This window comes from Stegostoma tigrinum, chromosome 7 (genome assembly GCF_030684315.1).
Source record: "Stegostoma tigrinum isolate sSteTig4 chromosome 7, sSteTig4.hap1, whole genome shotgun sequence".
NCBI lineage: Eukaryota > Metazoa > Chordata > Chondrichthyes > Orectolobiformes > Stegostomatidae > Stegostoma > Stegostoma tigrinum.
The window spans coordinates 55,650,938-55,658,583 of record NC_081360.1 but is presented as its reverse complement, the minus strand read 5'-3'; the positions used below and the strand labels follow the sequence as shown (position 1 = coordinate 55,658,583).

The window sequence follows — 7,646 nt, the reverse complement described above, 5'->3', positions numbered from 1 at the left end:
CGTCTAATGCAATTAAGAGAAGGGAAGAGACATCATCATAAACAAAAGTACAGGACAGCTGTCATTTTATAACTTCATTATGATATTATAAATGCTATTATCATAAACAAATGGCCATGGTCAAACAATTAGCTGAAGTCAGGAAGGGAAGGAACGCTCATATCTATGAATCATGGAATCATTGCCCCAGCACAGGTTAAAGATTGTATTTTTTCTTTCTGTTCTGGAAACAACATTATGTCTATTCAGTCCTGTTTATACCAGACTATAGAATAAATTAAAGATATAAATGATATTAAACACTGCACAATTCAGCAGGATGATACCTGGAAGTGCGTTTGTGATATTTGTTTTATGAATTATCATGAAAGGAGGACAACAGCAGAGCTTGGTTCCTATAGTCAGGAGCATAACAAGCATCTGGGTGACAGTTGGAAGTACTCAAGAATTTTTGGTTGAGTTACTCCGAAAAAAAGATTTGGCTAGAGGAAAAATGGCAGTCTTTTTTTCACAGAGAGTCGGATGTGAAGGAGATGGGACTGTTACAGGAACAATTTCCAGGTATTTTTCAGGCATTTGCAGTGATCAAAACAATTTCCATCATCAGAGTTCAATGTGATACCACATGCAGCTGTTAGAGTATCTGAAACGTTCTTCAATTATGGCGATACTTCAAAAGAAGGATTTAGTAAGTTTTCTTTAAGTGAAACTCAGAAGGCAGATCCAGAGCTAAGCAAGTTAGATCAATCAATCCACACAGAACCTGAAGATGAATGAGCTCCAGAATGTTAAAAATGGAATTTTGACTTGCAGTCGCAGAATGTGTAATTATTCATCAGGCCGTGGTACTGCACAGACATTGTGCCGATATTAGGAGTAACACGTGAAACTCCTGTGGCAGAATATTTAGGCATATAGGAAACTCAGTTATTGATAAACAGACATTCTTCTTGGCCAGGTCTTCGTAACATCACAGTGTAGTGCTACAAAACATGCCATATGTATCAGGTCGTACAATAATCTCAAAAAAAAAACAGCTCCATTAATATTCATTCCAGTTTATAAGGATCATTCAGTACAATGTTAACACATTTGCAAGACCATTACTGAAAATGGAATGCCAGTTTATCCTCAGAATTATGGATAATGGACACTCATATTTCAGTAGCTATTCCTTTGAAGACAATTATCACTGAAAAAAACTGTGGAAAATAAACTCAGTCTTTTACTCATTATTGACTATCAGTAGAAATATATTCGGATCAAGTTCCAAATTTACATCTAGAGTTCTTCTAAGACATAATAAATAAAGCAGAATATGAAGCAGTTGAAACATAATCTCTCTCAAATACAAAACACCGAACAGACATCTCCCCTGTTTAAAAGTTAAAAAAACTATCTAAAGGGCTCTCACATGTTTAGAAGTTGAAGAAACAGCATTAAAATGCTATTCTCAGTTTATATACTGAAACCTCTTGAACAAACTACAGTATTTAAAGTACTGAAATCAAGACTGTTCTAAACTATTAAAGCTTCCCTTCATGCAAATGTTGTTTTGTCTATCCAATTTAGTAAAAAGGTAGATGGAAGCCAGCATAAAGGAGCAGGAAAGTTGACATTTCATGTTGGGATCCTTCTTCCTGCTCCTCTGATGCTGACGGCCTGCTGTCCTCCTCCAGCTCCACACTGTTAACTCTGACTTCAGCATTGGCAGTTCTTACTATTTCTGAGGGAAGCCAGCATGATGTTATTGCTCCTTAATCAGTTTAAGCACAATCTAGGGGCTGAAGTATGCTATTACAAGAAGGGTCCTGATCTGAAATGTTAACTTACCCACTCCACTGATGCTGCCTGGACTGCTGTGTTCCTTCAGCTCTACACCGTGTTGTCTCTAACTCCAGCATCTGCAATTCTTGTTATCTGTACATGGAAACAATTCATAGAAGGGAAAGCCCAGTAAAAGAACCGAAATAGTGAAAAATAAAAATGGAGAGAAAAATAAAAGCAAAGTTTAAGAAGTTATAGAAGGAAACAAACAAGCCCTGTACTCTGCTTAAATAAAATAAATATACTACCTTTGACAAGAAACACTACACAAGCTGTTAATGATGCACTGAGGAGCAAGCGATATGTTTTTTTTATTCATTCATGGGATGAGGGCATCGCTGGTTAAGCAGCATTTATTGTCTATCCCTAATTGCCCAGAGGGCAGTTAAGAGTCAACCACTTTGCTGTGAATCAGGCATCACATCTAGGCCAAACCAGGTAAGGTTGGCAGTTTCCTTCCCTAAAGGACATGAGTGAACCGGATGATTTTTTTCCAACAATCGGCAACGGATTCATGGTCATCATTAGATTCTTAATTCCAGATATTTATTGAATTCAAGTTCCACCTTCTGCCTTGGCGGGATTCAAACCCAGGTTCCCATAATTTATGTGGGTCTCTGGCTTAGAAGTCGAGCGATAATACCACGAGGCCATCACCTCCCCTATGTTACTGAATTATAACTATTCAAACGATATATGCAGCTTTATTTCACAGATCAAGTCATAAGGGATCCTGGGAAGAGATCTCTGAAAATCTCACTTCATTCTGGCAAGAATGTGCTTTACAGAAATAGTACAGCTGGTCTTCCTGTTGAAGATCAGAAGAAACAGAAAAGATCTGAAGGAGACCCAAAGAACAGCTCAAGGTAAGGATTAACTTCAAGATTACCAAACTCCAATTTATGTCATATGGACAGCAATCCCAAGAACGTTCGAACACCCTCGTTGCAAGGTGTTGCAGCAAAGTGCATGATTCCTTAAAGAAGAATCTCAGTGAAATTAATCACATTTGTAATTGCCTCTGCATCAATTAAAACTTCCAAAAAGATCTTCTGGGCAACAAAAAGGACTAAACTTTGATGCATTGTTGAGGATGGATACCATTATGAAGCCATAATGGCAGAACAGCAACATGTACATGTTTTAGATACAACCAAAGCTATTGCTACATTCAGCAAAGCTCACGAAAGAAATAACGTCTGTAAGAGATGCGGTTTGCTGCACCTACCAAAAGCTTTAGTTCACATCTGCAAAGCATGTAGTATCAAAGTACATTGGGTTTGCTTGTTCAGGAAATTTAATTCTAAGGGCCAAGCTAAGTCCCAGACAAAACACAGAGGACTGTCAAAGTGGTACAGCATCACGGCACTGGCTGCAAAGCAAGACTTCAAGTTTGCAAATGCAAGCACATCGATAAGTGGTACAGTATCAGGAAAAAAAAACAAATTTTGTATTGTTAATCTCATCCTTCACATGTCCTGAAAAGACAGAATTTCACACCCTGAATGCTAAAATTGATACAGAATACAGAATTGATAACATTATACCATTATCCATTCTGAAAGACCTCAGTAAGTGGTGCTACGTGGCACAACCGAGGAGAGATTGCCTCATCAATTCCTTCTGTGGCAGAATCAAACCACTGTGCCAAGGCACAAGTTATTCTTGATTTTCCAAAATCTTCTACCTGGCTGATGTTTTACAAGTGGTGGAAATACCAGTATGCACAAATATCTACATTGTCACAATTCAGATGATTCAAACCACACCCACTATGGCAAAACAGACTACATGTAATGTCACAGAATCAGTTGAAATTGAAGATGTTCTCTCAGATGATCTATTACATTTTGATTGCAGGAACGGTGAACTGATGAAATCAGCAACAGCCAACAATGAGTGACTACAAGAATTGCAAAAGACTATCATTCAGGGATGGCTTAGCATAATTAAAGGTTTGTTTATTTTGCCTATATAGAGATGAACATGGTCTATCATGACATTTTGTTTTCAAAGGCATACCAATCCTAAAACTGAAAGCACCATGTAAAGATATGATGAAAACATTACTTAAAAGACAAATGGGTGTTGAATACCTGAGAAGACCAGCATGTAAATTTGTATACTGGCCGGAGATGAATCAGAATATTCAACAGCTCATGAATGTATGTGAGGCAAGCCAAACATATCAACCCAAACAGTGGTGGGAACTCTATTTTGCTGCAATGCTCCAATGTCTCCTTGAATGAAAATAGCAATAGACTTAGAGAACATGCTGAAGATTACATGATCATAACTGATTACTTCTCCAAATCTCCTATTGTTAAATGGCACAGCGCAGCAAGTGTCACCACCGCTGAAATGGTGACTGTTCTTCAGTTAATTTGGCATCCCAGAGCTGACAATGAATAACAATTTCCTGGAAAACCATTTCAAGAATGCGTATTAAGTGGTGAATGAACCACACCACATCATCTCTCCACTGTCCACAGTTATATGGTCTACCAGAATGTATGGTAAATATTACCATAACATTATACCATTATCCATTCTGATAATTATCATTAAATGTCAAACAACAAATCAAGGTTTTTGCATTCATCAATTGCTTTGCCTTTGTCCATTTTCATACAAGTCCAGCGGAAAAAGCATTACAATCCCTAGCACAGCGTACGCTCAGAAGACAAGGCAATGTCACTTGACATGCCAACATATTGATTCTCTGTTTCAGTACTCATTACCATGTACGCACCTTAGAAGTCTGTGCATTGAAAACAAAATCAGAGGAAATATTAGTAGATACATGTGATATAAAATGTAAAGTCGCCAGAGCCTTACCAGACTATAGTGCTATTCTCTCATTAGAGAGAGAGAGAGAGAGACAACTGGTGGCGTTTTAATGTGAAGGTCACCATATCTCAAGCAAGGGAGAGACTGAGAAATACAGTCCTTCATTCTAATATCAGCTGGTTTGATATATAGAATCTACAATAAACATCTGTTAAATCTTTCGAAACTATGTTACCCATGTCAGCTTGTTATGTTCCAGGAGTTAACACACGTGTATTATTTCATCTGGTACAAATATCCTGCAACAGGCAAAAAACCACAACATAGTAGATGAACAGAAATTTTTTCTTACCCTGGTCTAAAACATTTTTTATGCTGCTCTGGGAAATTTTAATCTTCTTCCGTAACTTTAGAGCAATTTGTTTGAAATGGATTTCAATAGAACCTATGAACAAAAGCACAAGGCTGTCTTTAGAATCAGCAAGCTCTTTGTGGTTACATTATATTAACAATAGTTTCACCCACGCTGTACTAATGCATGGCCTTAATATTTCATCTCTTTGTTTATGTTACTTGCACTGCTGTTTAGTAGTGCTTTACGAGTGGATGCAAGATATTCTGCTTTCAGAGCTTTCTTTAAGATCTGCAGCCATATTTCAATGTGAATTTCCAAAATTTCTCATCAAGAATAACATGCTTTATATTATCACTGTAGCATGAGATAAAGCTGCCAGATACCAAATCCAAAACAACATGCTATGTTTGGTCTTTTCTTTGTCTGAAGGGATTCTCTGAAGTTCGCACCTTTGTGATACTGTTATTTATGCACTACTCAGTGATGTCTCTGCCCAAATTATTTTGAATCAACAAAGCTACAAAAAATCCTTAGTTCATTGAAAATAAATAAGACAAAAGTTATAAGAAGACAATTAAGAGTCTATTGCTTATTTTAAGCACTGTTCATTCATGCATTCTGAGCAGGGTACTGATGTTTGAAATATTAATGAAATGTTAGTTGTTAACCGGTACTAGTGATCACTTCAGCAACTCATAGACAAAAATTGGAACGATGCAGAGAAGGTTAGCATGGCCCCCACGCAAGAATGACATGCAAATTCATGACGTCCTCCATATTTAAGGGCTCTTGTGGTACAGTGGTGGCATCCCTATCTTTGAGCTAGAAGGCGTGGGTTCAAGTCACATCTATTCCAATGGTGTGTAATAACATCTTTAAACAGATTAAGAAGTAGTCTTCCACTGCTAATACATGCATATGTTGCAGATGTTTCCTGCAGAGTTTAAAATAGCCCTTTTACATTTTCAGCTTCTTCTCACCTCATAACTATATAGTTCCTTTTTCAATTTTAATGAAAATTCACATAAATATAGAAAGGCAAATAAAGCAGCTTATAGGTAAATAGTACGTAAATGACTCCCCCTAAGCCACCACCTACAAGGCACAAGTTAGGAGGGTGATGGAATACACCTCATTTGCCAGCAGCTCCGACAACGCTCCAGATGCTTATTATCATCCTGGACAAAGCAGTACTGTGATTTACATCAACAAATATAAATTCCCTCCATTATTGGCACTCAGGAGCAGCAGTGTGCACCATCCACAAAATGTACCACAGAAATTCACACAGGTTCTTTAGGCAGCACCCTTTAAACTTACAACTGTTACCATCTAGAAGGACAAGAGCAGCAGATACAAGGGAAGACAATCACCTGCAAGTTTTTCTCCAAGCCACTCACCATCCTGACTTGGAAATATACAGCTGTTTCTTCACTGTCACTTTGTCAAAATCCTGAAATTCCCTCCTTAATGTCATCGCATCTATCTACAACAAGCAGGCTTCAGTAGTTCAAAATGCCAACTCAACACCACCTACTGATGAGTAATTAGGGGTATGCAATAAATGCTAGGCCAGCCAGAATTCCCCGCATCACATGAATTAATTAAAAAAGAAGAAACAAGGGAGAGTTTCTAGACCTGATTTTCTCATGCTTGAGGAAGAGATTCAAGGCATTTTTTTTAGCTGCAATTTCTGATGATCACAGTTTGATGATAATAGAATAATATTAACAATACAGCATTCCAGCATGCTTTATGATAGCATTGTTCCAATGTTCAATGCTACCTTTCAAAAAATAATGGTATTTTATGCCTTTATGGCTCCTAGGAGCAAATATGGACAATTAGCCTGCTGTGGTGAATACTGAGGTGCTATATTGGTGTTTCTGTGTTCTTGTATCTGTCCCCTTGTTGCTGTTTAATTTTGCTTCAGCGCATTAAGACCTGACACATAAATTACTTTGCTAAAAGAAAGGCAAAAGACAGGACTTATTCATATGATAATATAATTTTAGGTTTTCTGTCAAGGCCATTTCAAATTTAATTCCTTGGTTTTAGCAAGTGCCATTAATTATATATTTGTGAAAGAGTTACCATGTAAGCTTAAGAATCTTTGTTTACTTATCTAATTTCTTTGGAAAGACAGGTTGACATCTCCCAGCAATTAATTCCCTGAAGATTGAACTTCTTCCAGCAACATAGGTTTGAATCAGAGATAGTTAAAATTTGACTAACTGTAACTTCATTCTTTTAGTTTTCTATTCATTATAGATTTGTGGGATTCATTGTGAGACTGATCAACCAATATTTCTGGATTTAAACAGCAAGTACCAAATTAAGAAATCACAGAATACTTTACATAGTGAATTTAGCAATAGAAATAGCCCATTAATACTGTGAACAAAGCATTTATGCACTCACAAGTGTCTATTTTCAAATTCCTATCAAGGTCATTGCACTATGCTTTCTGGCAGCTTTTAGCAAATTGCAGTAATTTGTGGAGATGAAAAAAAAGGATAACATGCTGAAAGGTATTGTGTTACTGACAAAATGGTGCTTCCAGTAGCTATTAAAAATTCTCTGAAGCTTACATTTACCTCTACAAAGCCCATAATACAGGGTTGATTGTTGATTAACCCCCTTCATGCATGTTACAAATGCCCAGAAGTGACGT

The 7,646-nt window shown here is 37.2% G+C and overlaps 1 non-coding gene across 1 annotated transcript; it reads left to right on the top strand.

The window, feature by feature from the left end:
- The first annotated feature begins 5,648 nt into the window (after positions 1-5,648).
- On the top strand, positions 5,649-5,755 carry LOC125454526 (U6 spliceosomal RNA). Its single transcript, XR_007248014.1, has one exon. It is a non-coding gene; the product is annotated as a U6 spliceosomal RNA (small nuclear RNA).
- Positions 5,756-7,646: the final 1,891 nt, after the last annotated feature.